Genomic DNA, 16,648 nt, shown 5'->3' with positions numbered 1-16,648 from the left:
TAGGGTATTCCAGAGGCAGGGCTTAACTTTAGCCAGAGAGCACTGAAATTCAGCACGATCCAGTTAAGTCTGGTCGTGCCGGAAGGCCGGAAGGTCGTGCCGGAAGGTCGGCCTAAAGTTACATGTATAACTTTATCTGGATATCTTTACTTTATGCAAGTATACTCAGCAGAGCATATAACCGGGTACTTTCTGCTGAATGTCTGAGTATAGTTATCCAGGTAACTTTACCCGGATAACTTTCCCACTTCCCCAGCTCACTCAATATGGACCTCTTAGCTTCTTAGGGTATCATGTTTCTCAGATGAGAATAGAGAAACAATCTGGAACAGGGAAGGTCTGCAGGTGTTCCTTAATTCGCTGTACAGTCCCGTCAGTGGAGAAACATGGATTTGCCACTGACTGCAGATTTTCTGTGGAGCAAGGAAGGTATACAGCTTGGTGATGCCATTTTTCAAAGCCGCTGATGCATCCTTATTGTCTTATTATCAGAAACTGTTTTTAAAAGAGGCCTGTACACTGAAGTGCATTAAAATTGTTCATTTTATTTTTATCATATTTTACTGTACCTTTTAGATATTTTAGTGTGATTTTATGATTTTGTAACATGTAAATCATTGTGATGTATATTATGAATGACAGTATACAAGAATCTTTAAATAAATAAATAAATTAACGCAGAGGTCCCCAACTCTGTCCTGGGGGCCCAACAGCCAGTCGGGTTTTCAGGATATCCACAATGAATATGCATGAGAGAAAATGCATATTCATTGTGGATATCCTGAAAACCCGACTGGCTGGTGGGCCCCCAGGACAGGGTTGGGGACCACTGCATTAACAAACCAGACTTAATGCATATATTAGAAATGCAGTTAACTATATTGGATTAAGAAGTAAATCCTTTCGTACATCATCCATAGGGAAGGTAATTTTCAAAGGCACCCCTATGGGTAAAATAGTGCTTTACTCACAGAAATAGTGCTTTGGAAACCTTTGCAACTAATACACATGTAAAAGTATGAACATACCCACTTTGTGTGCGTACTTTTACACACACAGGAGAGAAGCATTCCACGGGGTGGAGTCTGGATAGGGTTGGGATTTATGTGTATAGTTTTTGATTTTAAAAAGTATGCATGTACGGTAAATTCTCTCAGCAAAACTATACACACCAAATAGCAGGTAAAATTATGTGTGCATAGCTGTGCTGGGATAATTTTCAAAACAAATGTATGTGTTCGCTTGGAAAATGGGTATAACAGGGGCAAAACAGCCTGCAAATTTATGCAGCTGTTATAAAATGATCCCCTAACAGCATTATTTTTGCTTTAACTAACACATCTGCATTAACTCTTCAATAAGCACAAAAAGTTAACTACACCCCTGGAAGGTGAAGTTAAAATTCAAGTTAACAGAGGTGTTAACACAGATACATTAGTTAATGCAAAGATTGTGCTAACCTGCAGTAGGTTTACATGAGTGTTGAGATGGTTTTATTACCTAATTAGCCAATTTTACAAATTGTTGATTAGGCTCTGTTGAAGTATTGCAAGCATTAACATGTGTGGTAGTGAATTTAACATGTGTTTTTCACATGTTAACACTAACACACTTTAGTGCATTGGCCCCTTAATCGTGAAAATGGAATTGATGGATTCTACTCAATCAGCCCAGTAAATGTATATGCAGTGCATTTTTCAAAGTTCTTACCTTGATATTGACCTCTTTGAAATAATGGCATGAATGGATCCAAATACAAGTTTGTATTTTCACCCTGCAGAATATTCTAAATTAATTTGCTGAGCTGAAGTAGCCCACCAGAATACAGCAGTAGTAATACAAATGCAACTGAGTTTATAATAAATATGACAATTTACTTTTCCTCAGAAAGTCTGTTATTTTCCTCAGTTCTTCTCTTTTGTCTTATTTTTGTACAGGGTATGAGATTTGTAGTTTACTTTTTATTTTAAGTTAGAATTGTTTCATTTTTCCTCCTTTGCTATCTTTTTAAAACTTGTGTTCTAAGTTTGCTTTATAAAACTTGCCATAAAGTGCTGCACACGTTTTGTCTTGGATGGAGACACATGAATGTCCCCCAACGACCACATGCCTTAATAGCAAGAAGCTGACAAATGGATGCATTTCAGAAAACAGTTTTAAAAAATCCCTCACATTTGCTCAGCGTACATGCCCCTGACTGGAAATCTTCACTCGCATAGCTTACAAGCTATGGATAAGGCCTTGGTTATTTCTGGTTGTTTAGAGTGTATCTCTCTAGTAGAAGAGATGTTATCTCATTGGGATTTGTGCAAGATATGACAATGTACAATCCAATACTCATTTTTTAACTATTTGTACTGAATGCTGCCAGTGCCTACTATTTTTTTTCCTTGTGGAAAAACATACTCCATGGAACAGTGTAGATAAGAAATGTTTCATCTGAATGTCACAGCATGCAAAACCCAATGTCTAGTCTTGAACTGCTTGTTCAAGACACAGGCATGCTAGGGGCAAGTGACTAGGAAAAGGTCATAAACTGTCTGTGATTGCTGGATTTTGTGAACACAAGGACTAAGGAGGATCATCCTCAAGGGAGCGATCAAGATCATGGTGAAGACAAGGCTCGGGAACAGTGTAAGAATCTCACCCAGATGTCAAAGTATAAAGCCAGGAGGTCACTAGAGGAATAAGGAGGGGGAAGGGGACAAGGATTAGAGCGAACCTTCAAACAGATATTCCTTATGTACTGTCATTTCATTACATAGAGTAGCTGCTACCTTCCCTTGTCTATGGGAAAAATCAGTTATTTATTTTGTAACATTTCCTGCTTTATGATTGTGATGCTTCTTAACACAGTAACTGGCAGTCTACTGTGCCCAGTCAGTAAGTATTTGTAAAAGTGCTCTACTATAGTGTAGTGTTCTTAAATTAATAGCTACTGAGTGGAAAGTGAGACAAAAGAACACCTAAAATTAATTCTGAATAAGATTTTCAAGGTTCACAATAGTAAACCTACAATATATGCTGTGTTAGAGAAATATTAATGTGCAGTAAATTAACAAAATTCTGATATCAATGTTTTCTTGACATATGTACAATATATCCATATCTAGACCCTAGAATGGAGGCGAATGAACACATATTCTTAGTACACACTGAAAATATTACCATTTTTTTTGGCAAATATTCATTGAAAAAGGATTCTATTCTGTCATCATTATTTTAGTCTACCTTTTTTTTTTTTTTTAAATAAAAGGTGTGTTCCTTTCATCAATGCCATGCCCTCAATTTTTAAAAACTTCCTTCCTGAATCCACTCTTAAGTTTTCTGTTGCATGCAATATCTGCATAGGGATCTGCTGAAGGTCAGTGCAATGGCGCCCCCAGTTTGCTTAGATTCATATTTATAGCTGTAATAAAAAATAAGCCATTTTCAAACACATTAAACATTAATAACGTTAATATCTCCACTGAAATGAGATAAGAACAAAACAAGGGGTTGGGGGGGGGGGTCCTCACAATTTTGTTTGTTTCAACTGAAAATTGAAATATGTAGCTAGTCCTGCTGCTTTAACTGATAGAGATTTGATTAATTAGGTTACAAGGGGGCTGGCACAGTGGCTCAGTGGTACTGCTATGTGGAAGATCCCTGGTTTGATTTCTAGATTGGGCCTTCTGTATCCTGGGTCAGCTGGGACTGGGGATGCAATGGAGGCAGAATTAACAGCCTCTTGGGGGAGTCGGAGTCATTAATAGCTGGATTTACCAGCCCATGATGCAGGGCTCCAGAAAGAGCCCTTCTGCATGGCACCCAGCCTTAAGACCACTGCTGCGATGACCAAACTAAGAATAGTGCAAGGAAAGGGTTCCATTCAAACAGAGGAAAGATCCATGGATAGTTGCAAATGAAGGCTCATGGCACCAGAATCCCACCACTGCTCTCAGAGCTGAAGGAAAAAGAAGAAAGGAGGAACTACAGGGCCAAGGGAAGGGAAGAAAATAAAACTTCTGTTATTGCTAATACAGTAGAAGAAACCCCATTATCTGGCACTTAACTATTAGGGATGTGAATCGTTTTTTGACGATTTAAAATATCGTCCGATATATTTTAAATCGTCAAAAATCGTTAGGGCCACGATACAATACCAATTCCCCCGATTTATCATCAAAAAATCGTAAATCGGGGGAAGGGGGAGGGCAGGAAAACCGGCACACTAAAACACCCTAAAACCCACCCCCGACCCTTTAAATTAAATCCCCCACCCCCCCGAACCCCCCCCCCCCAAATGCCTTAAATTACCTGGGGGTCCAGCGGCACACTAAAACACGGCACACTAAAACCCCCTAAAACCCACCCCGACCCTTTAAATTAAATCCCCCACCCTCCCGAACCCCCCCCCCAAATGCCTTAAATTACCTGGGGTCCGTAGCCTTAAATTACCTCCGTAGCGGCGGTCCGTAGCTAAATCAGGGAAGGGGGAGAGCAGGAAAAGCGGCACACTAAATCGTGTAGTCTTCAGCCGGCGCCATTTTGCAAAATGGCCACCGCAAAATGGCGGCGGCCATAGACCAAAACGATTCGACGCAGGAGGTCGTTCCGGACCCCCGCTGGACTTTTGGCAAGTCTTGTGGGGGTCAGGAGGCCCCCCCAAGCTGGCCAAAAGTTCCCTGGGGTCCAGCAGGGGTCCGGGAGCGATTTCCTGCCGCAAATCGTTTTCCGTACAGAAAATGGCGCCGGCAGGAGATCGACTGCAGGAGGTCGTTCAGCGGGACCCCCGCTGAACGACCCCCCCAGGTAATTTAAGGCATTTGGGGGGGGTTCCCCAGGTAATTTAAGGCATTTGGGGGGGGTTCGGGAGGGTGGGGGATTTAATTTAAAGGGTCGGGTGGGTTTTAGGGGGTTTTAGTGTGCCGTGTTTTAGTGTGCCGCTGGACCCCCAGGTAATTTAAGGCATTTGGGGGGGGGGTTCGGGAGGGTGGGGGATTTAATTTAAAGGGTCGGGGGTGGGTTTTAGGGGGTTTTAGTGTGCCGGCTCACGATTTTAACGATTTTCACGATACTTTACACACCCAAACGGCAACAATACGATTCCCTCCCCCTCCCAGCCGAAATCGATCGTTAAGACGATCGAGGACACGATTCACATCTCTATTAACTATCCAGAATGCTCAACTAACTGGTATCTTGACCAAGGGGGAATGACAGGAGGGCAGGAGATGAATTAGGGAGCAAATTAGCTTTTGTCTGCTGTGCTCTATCTGGCATCACTCCCTCCCCTCCTGGACTTTACAAGAGATAGGAGGGAAGGGGAAGGGAAATTACAGGGGGAGAGGTTGGATTAGAGAGCAGACTAGTTTTTCTCTGCTATACTCTGTCTATTCCAGGATCACACTCTTCCCTCCTGGGCCCTGCAAAAGCAGGAAGGGAGGGGAGGGGAAGGGAAATGACACGAAACAGATAGGCCGATGCAAAATCATGTGCTCAGCTGAGCGCAGGGCTGTAGGCGCACTTGGACGTGCATTTTGGACGAGTGTCCAAAACCCCTTGTGCAATAAGGGGATTAGCGCGTCCAAAACGCACGTCCAAACCAGTGCATAGCTAATAACGCTATGAGGCTATTAGCTATTACCCACCTATGCAAAAAAAAAAAAAAAAAAAAAAAATGGCACCCTAAGGGCCTCATTTTCCAATATCGCATTGGTATCGCATGCGATACCAAAAAGGAGCGTACCTTATGCTAATAAGCATGTGTATCGCAAATTGCGATAACAGCGACTCCTCCCTAGACAGGTATTTGTATCCCTATGGGAGGCCCACCTAGTAACTCGAGGTGGGGATTAGGTATGAGTGTAGGGGGTTGGGGGCCACTTTCACATTCAACATGAGACTTACGAACAGAACAGTGGTCTCTTGTGAAGATTTGCTGGCCTTCGGAGTGAGGAAACTCACTCCAAGATGAGATTTGTGCAATGTTCTCTCCACCTAACTTGATTGGAGTGAGTTTCCTCACTCCGAAGGCCAGCAAATCTTCACAAGAGACCACTGTTCTGTTCGTACGTCTCATGTTGAATGTGAAAGTGGCCCCCAGCCCCCTACACTCATACCTAATCCCCACCTCGAGTTACTAGGTGGGCCTCCCATAGGGATACAAATACCTGTCTAGGGAGGAGGCACTATAGCAAGTCTCTCTCTCTCTCTCTCTCTCTCTCTCTCTCTCTCTCTCTCTCTCTCTCTCTCCAGCATACTGAAACAGGCTGTCCAGAAACATCATGAACTGTGATATATACTGGCGATGTAGCCCAAATTGGGTTAATAGTGCAACTTGCACTAAGAGCATTTTGCATAGTTGTTATCGCAATTTGCGATACACATGCTTATTAGCATAAGGTATGCCCCTTTTTGGTATCGCATGCGATACCAATGCGATATTGGAAAATAAGGCCCTAAGTGAGGTAGAAGCCAGGATAGAGCTGAGGCAGAGAAAAGGGCAAGTAAACAGGATGGAGAACCAAGCAAGGTGAGGCTGTCCTGCTCCTGATGATACATCTTGGGTTCTTGCTGCCATTCTGCCTTGCCACTGTACCCCTGATGTACCACCTTGGGGATCTTGCTGTCATACTCCATACTGGACACATTAGGGGTCTTGATGCAACACTGCCTTGCTGCGATACCCCTTAGGTTACTCCGTGGAAGTCTTGCTACGCTCTTCCTTGTTGCTATACACCTTATCCTACACCTTGGGGTCTTCCTGCCACTCTGCTTTGCTGACATACCTCTGATGTACCACCTTGGAGATCTTGCAACCACCCAGCTATGCTGCCATATCCCAAACTCTACACCTTGGGGTTTTATTACCACTATGCCTTGCTACTGATGTTTCAGCTTGAGGGTCTTGCTGCTACTCTGCCTTTCTGCCATCCATGCCATTGATGCTACACCTTGGGAGTCTTGCTGCCACTCTTCCTTGCTACCCTACCCATTATACTGCACCTTGGGGTCTTGCCGCCACACTGACTTGCTGCCATCTGTACCCCTGATGCTATACCTTGGGATTCTTGCTGCCGCTCTTCCTTGCTTCTATATCCTTTCTGCTATACCTCTGGGGTCTGGCTGCCACTCTGTCTTGCTGCTATACTACTTATGCTACACCTTGGGGGTCTTTTTGACACTAAGCTTTGCTGCCATACCAAAGACTTTATACCTTGGGGGTCTTTCTGAGACTGTCTTGCTACCATTTCCCAGACTCTACCCCGTGTGGTGTTTTTGCTACTGTAGGTGGCTACTTTGCACCGCTCATGGGGTCTTCATGCCATTCATTAAGTTGCTTTGCCACTTTATCAGTGCCTGTGGTTTTTTTAGGCACTTTTGTTACTTTGAACATCCTTGTGGTGCCACTTTGCCCCTCTCATGCTGCTTTTGGGGGTTCATGCCACTGTTATTGGTGCCCTATTTTGAAGCCTTGGAGTGTTCCTGTCACTCTTGATGCTGCTTTGCTCCTGTGATGGTGCCTTGGAGAACTCCTGCTACTGCTCGTACCCTTTTGACCATCTATAGTGCCTTAGGCTATTCATGACACGTTTGGTTCCACTTTGCAATAGTCTTGATGCCTTCAAGTTCTTGTCCCTCTTCTGAGGTTGTCTACCACAGATTCATTAGAACTGATTAGAAAACTCAAATTTTGAAGCTCATACTAGGCTTCATTGCTTCCCTTATTGATTTTAAAGGGAAATGTAAAAAACAAATGGAATGAACAAATGAAGACATCTTATGAAACAAATAAATAAACTGAAATGAAAATTTTGCCTTTGAACATTCCTATTAACAAGCAAAGCCTTTCCCCCTTGCATGCCAAATAATGGAGCTTTTTTTTACTGTACAATATGCTTAGTGTTGTGGAAAACATGCAAATTTAATTTGCATAAATCTGATTATAATGCAATGTGAGTTTGACTTTATTATTAATTACGAAATTAAATTCAGATTTTAAAGGGAATTTTAATGTAAAAATCTATGGAGTAAAATTTCAAAGGTGTTTCACACATAAAAATAGAAAAATAATGAATAAGGAACATCTACTTGCGGTTATGCTTGTGATGGAGTATACAGGTGAAATCCCAAAATACCTTAAAAGTCCAGATCTAGAGATCTGGCCCAGTCCACCTTAAGCCTAGGACAGCAGGGATTCCTGGTCCCTGGGAAGATGTATAACTAGATAGACCCAGGAGGGAATAGGAGGCCCAGGGGAGTGGGGAGAGAAGGAAGCCTGGAGAAAGAAAAGACTACTAAATTGTAAGTTGTAATGCTAACTTTGTGTTGTTGAACTGTAAAAAAATAGTAGAGCTGCTTTTGTTTGTTTTATTATCAATAATAAAGAAGTTTATGCAAGATTTCAGCCAGCGTCCAGTCTGCAATTGTCCTCTGCTTACTCTAAGTCTGCCACAGTATTATATTTTATAAATGAGATTTTATCAGCTGAAGAAAGGGTGGAGTAGGGGTGTTCTGGGACATGGTAGTTGCTATTTTGTAAGAGGTATACGCGTATATGAACTTATACACTTTTACACCAGCTCATGGACTGGCGCAAATGAAATTGTATTTTGTCTGCTGGCTGCAGTTTTTGGGTGGGAGGGCTGGGTGAACTGGTGGGGATGAAATGCTAGAGAGTCTAGATGAACTGAAGCTGGACTGGATGAATTGGCAGAAGTATTGGCAAATTGGTGATTTCAAGTACATACGCAACTATTTTCAAAATGCTATATATACATATTTTATAAATTATCTGCCTCTGCATAGAAATCATGGTATTACATGTACATGTTATTTTGTTTACGCCCCTAGAATATATGTACTTATCTTTATAAACTAGGTAGAGAAAGTATGCATTTTCTTGCATTGGGAATTTTTGTGTGTACCGAAACAAATACATATACGTTCGGAGTAGAACTTTGTGATATTTTATAAAATTGTGCAGCTCCCGCCGCACAATTTATAAAATACTAGCAAAAATCTCCACATGTCCACTTAATATATGTACATGCTCTAACGTGCATAGGAATGAGAGCCAGGCTCTGAATTTCTTGGGTATGGTATCAAACAATGTGGCAATTCCCCTTCACTTTAGTTATTGAATTTTAGAGATGGCATATTTTTCTAATGGATTGGAGATTCAATTAATATCTGGATATATTACAAAAATGCATTAATCATAAAATAATTGTACTATATCATTGAACCTAATTTCAATTTTCTCCTGAGATTCAAGAGTAAAATGCCAGATGTTGGAGGTTTATAGACTCCATTCAACCCCTATAGTTTTGGGTTCAAGCAGGCAAATATTATAGTTTGTGGACTATAAGAATAAAATAAATAAATAAACAAATTGCCTGTTATTTGAGTTTTGCCAAATAGCAATGGTCATAGACAACGGCAGATTCCCGAGGATGACCGGCCCGGGTATTCGCCACCTAGGCCAGCCCAGGACACATCACCTGGTCTGCCGAGCATGGCTCTGTCACGGCCGCGCACAGCAGACCACTTGACTGGAGCGACCAGCCCACCGGGGGATGCCCGATCCCCCGATAGGCCAATTCGCCCCTGGTCATAGAAGAGAATATTTGGAACATATGCAGTCTTCAAACATATCTTGCATATCTTCAGCCTATATGCTGTATATTTGGGGGAGGCAGGAGACAGAATCTCTTCAGATGCTCTATGAATGACCTCTGTTCTGCCACACATTTAAATGACTTTTGCTTGTGTTCTAGAGACCTCAGACCTGCAGACATTTTATTCCTGGCTGGAACTAGAATATCTCCAGGCCGGAGCCCTCTTGGCACCAGGTAACTGCCTTTATAGGCTAAACTTATCAGAGATTTTTTTTTTCTTCTTATGGCAAGAATAGAAAACTTATGTGAAATAACTCATGTCATTTTACTCTAACACATGCGATAAGACAGAAATGTAAAAAAAAAAAAAAATCTTCTGCTCTATGAAAACCAATGGATGCACTTTCCCATGGCCACAGTTGCATTTAGGGAGTCATTAGCACTATCTCCACTGAAAACGATGGCCCTTACCGCTTTTAAACCACTTGGTAAGATCCTATATCCAATACAAACAGCTTAACACTTTTACTTAACACATAAACACATCTTTCCTTCAAATTCTTCTCATCGCTTCATTCCTAAATTTCCAGTTACGTTTTTTTTCAGTTTGAAACATTTTCCCTCTTTTAGGAAAGGTGCTCCAGGCAGAGAGCTGCTGAGTCCCTCTCTCCTATTCTCTGGGCTGCGAGTTGAGAGTAAAGAGGGACGACTCCTTCCCCTGCTTCTGCTCCACTGACTCAGGCAGCTGGTTCTGCCAGAAAATCAGCATGTCATGGTTTGACTGAAAGAGGGGGAAAAAAGGCAATGAAAAAAAATCATCCTCAACAGACTACCATGACAATGCAAACCATTATGCCAAATGTGGAAAGCAAGAGCGTAGGCAGCACATACAACTCCACATCCAAAAAGGCATCAGTTCCATTCAAGGGTGCACCTTGATGTCTGCACAGATGCGGACCCTGGGTTCTCAGGCACAAGAGTGGCTAACGGAGCTTTCTTCGTTGGGGAGGGTGGAGGGGAGCTTACACTTTAAGGCCTTAGGAACTGGTAAATAGCACCTCTAAAGTTTCTCAAATAATTCACTGCAACATGGGTTCATTGTTCCCAAAACTTTATTTCCAATGATGCTAAAAGCTAAAGAATAGGCAGCAAGGGGGAATTCCGAGGATGCAGCTTCATTTTAGCTGGCAGTTGCTAGCTCTGATATTTAGCGCTTATGGGGCTTAAATTAGCTGGATAAGTCTGGTCGGGAAAATAGCTGTCCTAAAGTTATCCAGATAACTTTACCCAGGGATATTCAGCAAAACTTAACCAAGTAAATGTTTTGTTGAATATCTGACCGAATTTCCTGGGATAAACTTATCTAGTAACGTTCCCGTTCATCGACCCACTGAACCTTGACTTCTTATAGTCTTATTTACAGTCCATCTAATGTATTGTTGGGTGGGTAATCTTCTTATTCTCCTAAATTAATTATTACCATTGTTTACCAGTGCCAGATTTACTATGAACAATGCCCTGATGTGATACAGAAGTCTTTGGAGGAGGAGAAAGACATAAACAGCAAAGAGCAACCTTCGCACTTTAAGCCAGGTTCTTCAGGAAGGAATTTTAGCTGCAAAGTTTTTGCATTTTTTAAGGAAGAAAACAAATCCACTATATCTCCTGCATGCCTGCTATTTCTGAGCATGAAATGGTTAGGGCAATTAGTTACAATAAAAATTCAACACAGTAAAGGAATTGCAATGGATGAGATTTTACTGAGGCAATTGGATAAAGAAATAATCTTCATTAATATAATTATATATGGGTTTAATGCAACCATTTTCAAATAATATAATATTGAACACTACTAATATTTGATTATTTAAACTAACAATCATCAGGGAAATGCATTAGCATGTTTGCAAAATGAAACAGAAGAAAACCCAATGAAATTTCGTTGGTTTACTTCCATTTCATTTTGAAAATTAAAAAAGAAAAAATAAACACCCCATGGCAGTCCAGAGACTTTTCTGAGGCCTCCCAGGCTTCCCCGGGGCTAAAGAACCAGGGCCTCCCAAGTCCCCCCACCCCCAAATAAAATTAAGCTGGGCGTCCCCATGCTCCCCTCCCCCTCCCCAAAAAGTCAGGGGTGGGAACCACCTCGACCCCTACTTACATTGACCGTGGGGGTCCACCATTCCAGAGAAGCAGGAGGGATGCCCACTCATCCCCTGTCCCTCTGTCCTCCAAATTTCAATGGCACCGGTTGGCATGAGACCAGAGGCATATTGTGATGTAAAATGGCGTGTTCTCAGGGCTGTCTGACACCATTTTCTTGTACAGTCATACAATCCCAAAACAAAACAAAAAAAAATCAAAATGAAACCTCCCTGGCTGCCACTCTTCCCCTCTAATTGCTGCCTCAATGCCCAGGGCTGTCCCTGCTAATAAGCTGGGGCCAGGTCCTCCCCAGGCTGAGCTGAACCATGCCCAGCCACGGCCTCGCCTTAGTCCTCTCACTGTCCAAACTCGGAGTCAACAATTTCCCTTTCTGGTGCCAGGAAAGTTGGAGAAGTTTCTTCTTATAAACTAGTTAGGAAGCTGGTGGTAAAAATAACTTCTTATGAAATACTCAAAAATCAACCCAGTACTCAGGATCACTCCAAAACCTTATAACTTTTTGAGAAACCTCAAATATCACATCTCAACAGCATTTGTGCTGCGGGGAAATACTGTCATCATTAGGTGCACGCATGTTATAAAATTGGGAGTCGGTGCGAGCAAGGGGGTGCACAATTGTGCAACTTGCGCGCTCCAATGCCCATGGCCTTTCCCCATTTCCTCCCCCCTAGCCTGACCTTCCTACCCCTTCCCCTAGCCTTCCCGCCCCCAACCCTAACCTAACCCCCCCAAAATTTTTATTTTACCTGTTGCGCCTGCCTGGAGGCATTTTTTAAGATGGTGCCAGCCATCCATTGCTCCTACCATGTGACAGAGGTCGGCCAATGGCACTGATAACCCTGTCACATGGTAAGGGCAAAGGGCCACCGGCGCCATTTGGTTTACTGGCAGCTGATGGCCCGAGAGCGCAAGATCACTCCCGGGACCCCCGCTGGACCACCAGGGACTTTCAGTACATTTTGGGGGGGGGGGGTCAGGAGGTGGGGGAGTTGTAATTAATTAATTAAATCTGAAGGGTTGGGACAGGGGTTTGTTTTTTTTTCAGTTCGGGACAGCCGAAAAAAAAAAAATCGGCCCAAACCGCGGGAAACAAAATTTCCCGCAGCGGGCCAATAAAGGCCAAACCAAAAGGTTCAGCCGAATCACATCTCTTTATCATCTGTTTTTCAGAAACCAGCGGTAGTCACCTTAGATTCCTTATGGGATCTTGCATCCTCTATGGTAAAAATGTTTTCCGATTGTTCAATGAAAATAAATGTGATAACTCAACAAATGGAAATTATCTCAAAGAATAATGAAGTGTACCAGCAATAAACTTTAGAAAGGTTTAAGACTATAGAAATGGATTTTCGCCATTTGAAAGATGTCCATTCGTTTATTATTAAAAACTGTGGAGCCATGAAAAGAAAAGTGGACTATATTGAGAATGCTTTAAGACACTTAAACTTGTGAGTTTTAAACTTTCCAAGAGTTGTGGGAGAAATACCACAAGTTACCCTCAGAAGATATTTCTTAGAAGTCTTAGACTTTACAAATGAATCTGCTCCCCCCCCCCCTGGATAAAGTATATTTTTTGCCTACTTTCTAAATATGCAACCTCAAGCTATTTCTGTTGATCTGGGAAATTTAACAGCAATGCTAGAATCTTCTGCCTATGAAATTTCTGAGAAAGCTACGCTTCTGATATCTTTTTTACTGAAAAAGACCTGAATATATTAATGAAAAGCTACTTTAAAAATCTAATACCATGGGAGGAGCCAAGATGGCCGCACGGAGAACACACGAGTTTGAGTAGCTCCGTACTGCTATTGATTTTTTGCCTACTAACTGAAATGCCTTCTAAACATAAGAGAAAAGTTCAGACATACCGGTCAGTTTCTTTTCCTTCAACAAGTTTACAGCAGGAGATTACCAAATTCATGGACTCACCAGCACAGAATGTCCAGAGAGCTGAGGACCCTGGTGTGCAGGTTGGCGTGGGAGAATTGACTTTGCCTGCAGAGGAGGCGTCCCTGAGCCCTAAACTGAGGCAACCACCGGCTCAGAGGGCGGAAGCGGTGATACTGGGTGCAGGATCGGCAGATTTCAAAGCCGGTCTTAGCGCGGAAGGAACGCCGTGGACTCCTGCAAATGTGGAACCCGGGCCATCAACATCAAGTCCAGTGGAAGGACAAATGCCTGCAGGAACTACAGGTACTATTGGGAATATGAAGAGAGAACTAAATGCAGAGATGGATGCTTGCAGTGAGCTGTTTAATATTCCAACCCGCCCAGAGCTAGTGACTCTTGATGCTATATGGGATTTGGTGGCTGGGATGGCTACAGCTTTGAATTCCCTAAATGAAAAGATGGATCACTCAAATTCACATTGCTCACAAAAGTCAAAAGAATTACAGAATCAGGTCAACACCTTAAAGAATAAAGTTATGGGACTGGAGGAGAGAGAAAAAAAATCTTCAGGAATTTAAAACAGCAATAATTAAGGATCGGGTCATCTTATCAAGACGCATGGAACACTTAGAAAACAAGGCGAGACATTTAAACCTTCGTTTGATTAATTTTCCAACGGTTGTTGGGGGATATACCCTTTATAACCCTAAAGAAATTTTTTCGTGGAAAGCTGGATTTCAATGAAGAAAATTTACCTTCAGTTAATACTTGTTTCTTTCTCCTGGTCTCAAGTGCATCAAGGAATGCTAACAATGTTCCCTTTCAAGGAAATTTAACAAATTTCTTGGAGAATTCAAACCTTGAGGTGATCGATAGAGGGACGTTGCTGGTATCATTTATTGCCGCTAAAGATTTAAACCTGGTCATGAAAACATATTTTAGGAAATATCCTATTAATTTTTATGATTGTCCAGTTAAAATATTTCCCAATCTTGCCTCAACCACACAGACCCAGAGTCGAGGGCTCCTGAACCTTAAACAGGAGGTCGTGGGGTTGTTATATTCGTTTAAACTTCTTTTTCCTTGTAAATGTTATATAACAAAGGGAGATGAGTGTTTTGTATTTTTCACCTCTGACCAATTGAAAGAATTTGTTGATGCCAGAAAACCCACCACCTTAACCCAGTAAAATATAAAGAGCTGTAATGTGCTAGATGTGGTTTAAAATTGTATTTCCTATTATAGCTTCCACATTTTTTTTTTCGTCTCCTCCTCTCATCTTTTCTGCTTGGTAGTGGGGAAAGTTTTTACTTTGAAAAGTTTTCAATATTCCAATAGAGTACATTTGAATAAATGTAATTTTATATTTCCTTTCTTTTTTTTAAATGAATGATATTTCAAATGGAATACTAGAAGTTATATAGTCCCACGGTATTTCTGTTTAAGCAAAATTGTATTTTCTTTATTAATTTGTAAAATGATAAATAAAGAATAAAAAAAAAATTCTAATACCATGTTCATGGGTCAAAAAATCAGGATTTTTCCTGATTTGACTAAATCTACGCAGGAAAGAAAGAAAGGCTTTCTGGCCTTGCAGCAAGAGAATCTAGCTACAGGTGCAACCTTTTTTCTAAGGTTCCCATGCAAATGTATAATTAAGTATAATAGAGATAATTATGGGGGTTTTTTTGTTCCAGAACAGTTGAAGAGTTTTGTAGATTCCAAGAGGGTTCTACTATGATGTAGTAATATCTAGGTTATTTCATCCTATGATAGATAAGCAAGTCAATTCAAGTTATGTCATTTCTTCTTTAAACATTATTTTCTTTGGATCTCCTCTTTTACCTCTCCTTCCCCTTATTATTGTGGTCTAATGGGTAAAAAAGGTGGAATCATTCTAAGAGATAAATATTTCCAGGATTTTGTTTTGATAAGCAAATGCCATATTACTGTACAAAGTGGATGCTTTGTTTGAATTTTTTGAAAATTAATACAAATAAAATAAAAAAATAAAATAGTGTCATTATTAAATGGAAGATGCAACCCTTTCCCAGTTAATATCAAACAAAAGAACTCACATTTGCCACATTATTTTTGGCACCAGTGTGATCCTGAGTTCTGCATTGATTTTTGACTATTTCATAAGATATTTGAACTGCAGATGGTTTCAGATTTTGTGGGGAAAAAAACCTTCTTCCTATCAAAAACAAACTCCTCCGAATCAGTTCTTATACCCATGGTAATACAGTTACCACTTAAGCTGGATGCAAGGCAAAGCAGCATCCTATCCCATTCCCCTCAGGTGGGGTGATTTTAACTCCCAAGCTAGGAGCTGGTCAGGGAAAAAAAATCTCTCTCAAAAAAGTCAGAACTTTTTCTTCTCTTCTCTACAAGAGTAATTTCTCCCAGGTCTATGAGGGCACTAGTAAGAATACTATTCTTGTTTCCCAAATCTGCAGGCTCTGGGGTCTACTAGGATCCACCAGAAAAACACACTTCTCTCCTTCCAAAAACAAAAGCTACAACCAGCCACCCTTTGCACATACTCAGCCTGAAATGCAAAGACAGAGTCCGAACAATCCCTGCTTTAGAGTGAGGGAAGACTCAGCATTGGTCTCAAAATGCACACTTTCCCTAGAGATGTAAAATGGTAAAATAAATGGTAAGAGAACAAAGTCCCTGTACCATTTTTGGTTGGAATAGCCAAGGAAGACAGAAAGACGTAGCTGCTCCGGTTTGTGGCGGTGCCATCGGGGCTTGTGGCCTGGAAAGCAGCTTGTCAGTCTCCAATTAGTAAGTTACCTAGATAGGCAGTCCACCTGACCTCTGGCCAGCCGTATTTCACTCAAAATTCTTTAAGAAGTTGTCAGGGTCCTCTCCATGAGTCATCTTCAGTAAGCCCGTGGCCAAGGGAAGTGGTTTAGTCACCGTCGTTTGTACTGTCTATAACATTTGAGTCAATAGTGTGTTCTGCTGAGCCACTTGCT

Source organism: Rhinatrema bivittatum, chromosome 5, assembly GCF_901001135.1.
Source record: "Rhinatrema bivittatum chromosome 5, aRhiBiv1.1, whole genome shotgun sequence".
In the NCBI taxonomy this organism is placed as follows: Eukaryota; Metazoa; Chordata; class Amphibia; order Gymnophiona; family Rhinatrematidae; genus Rhinatrema; species Rhinatrema bivittatum.
The sequence above is the reverse complement of the archived record's forward strand: the minus strand, read 5'-3'. Positions refer to the sequence as shown.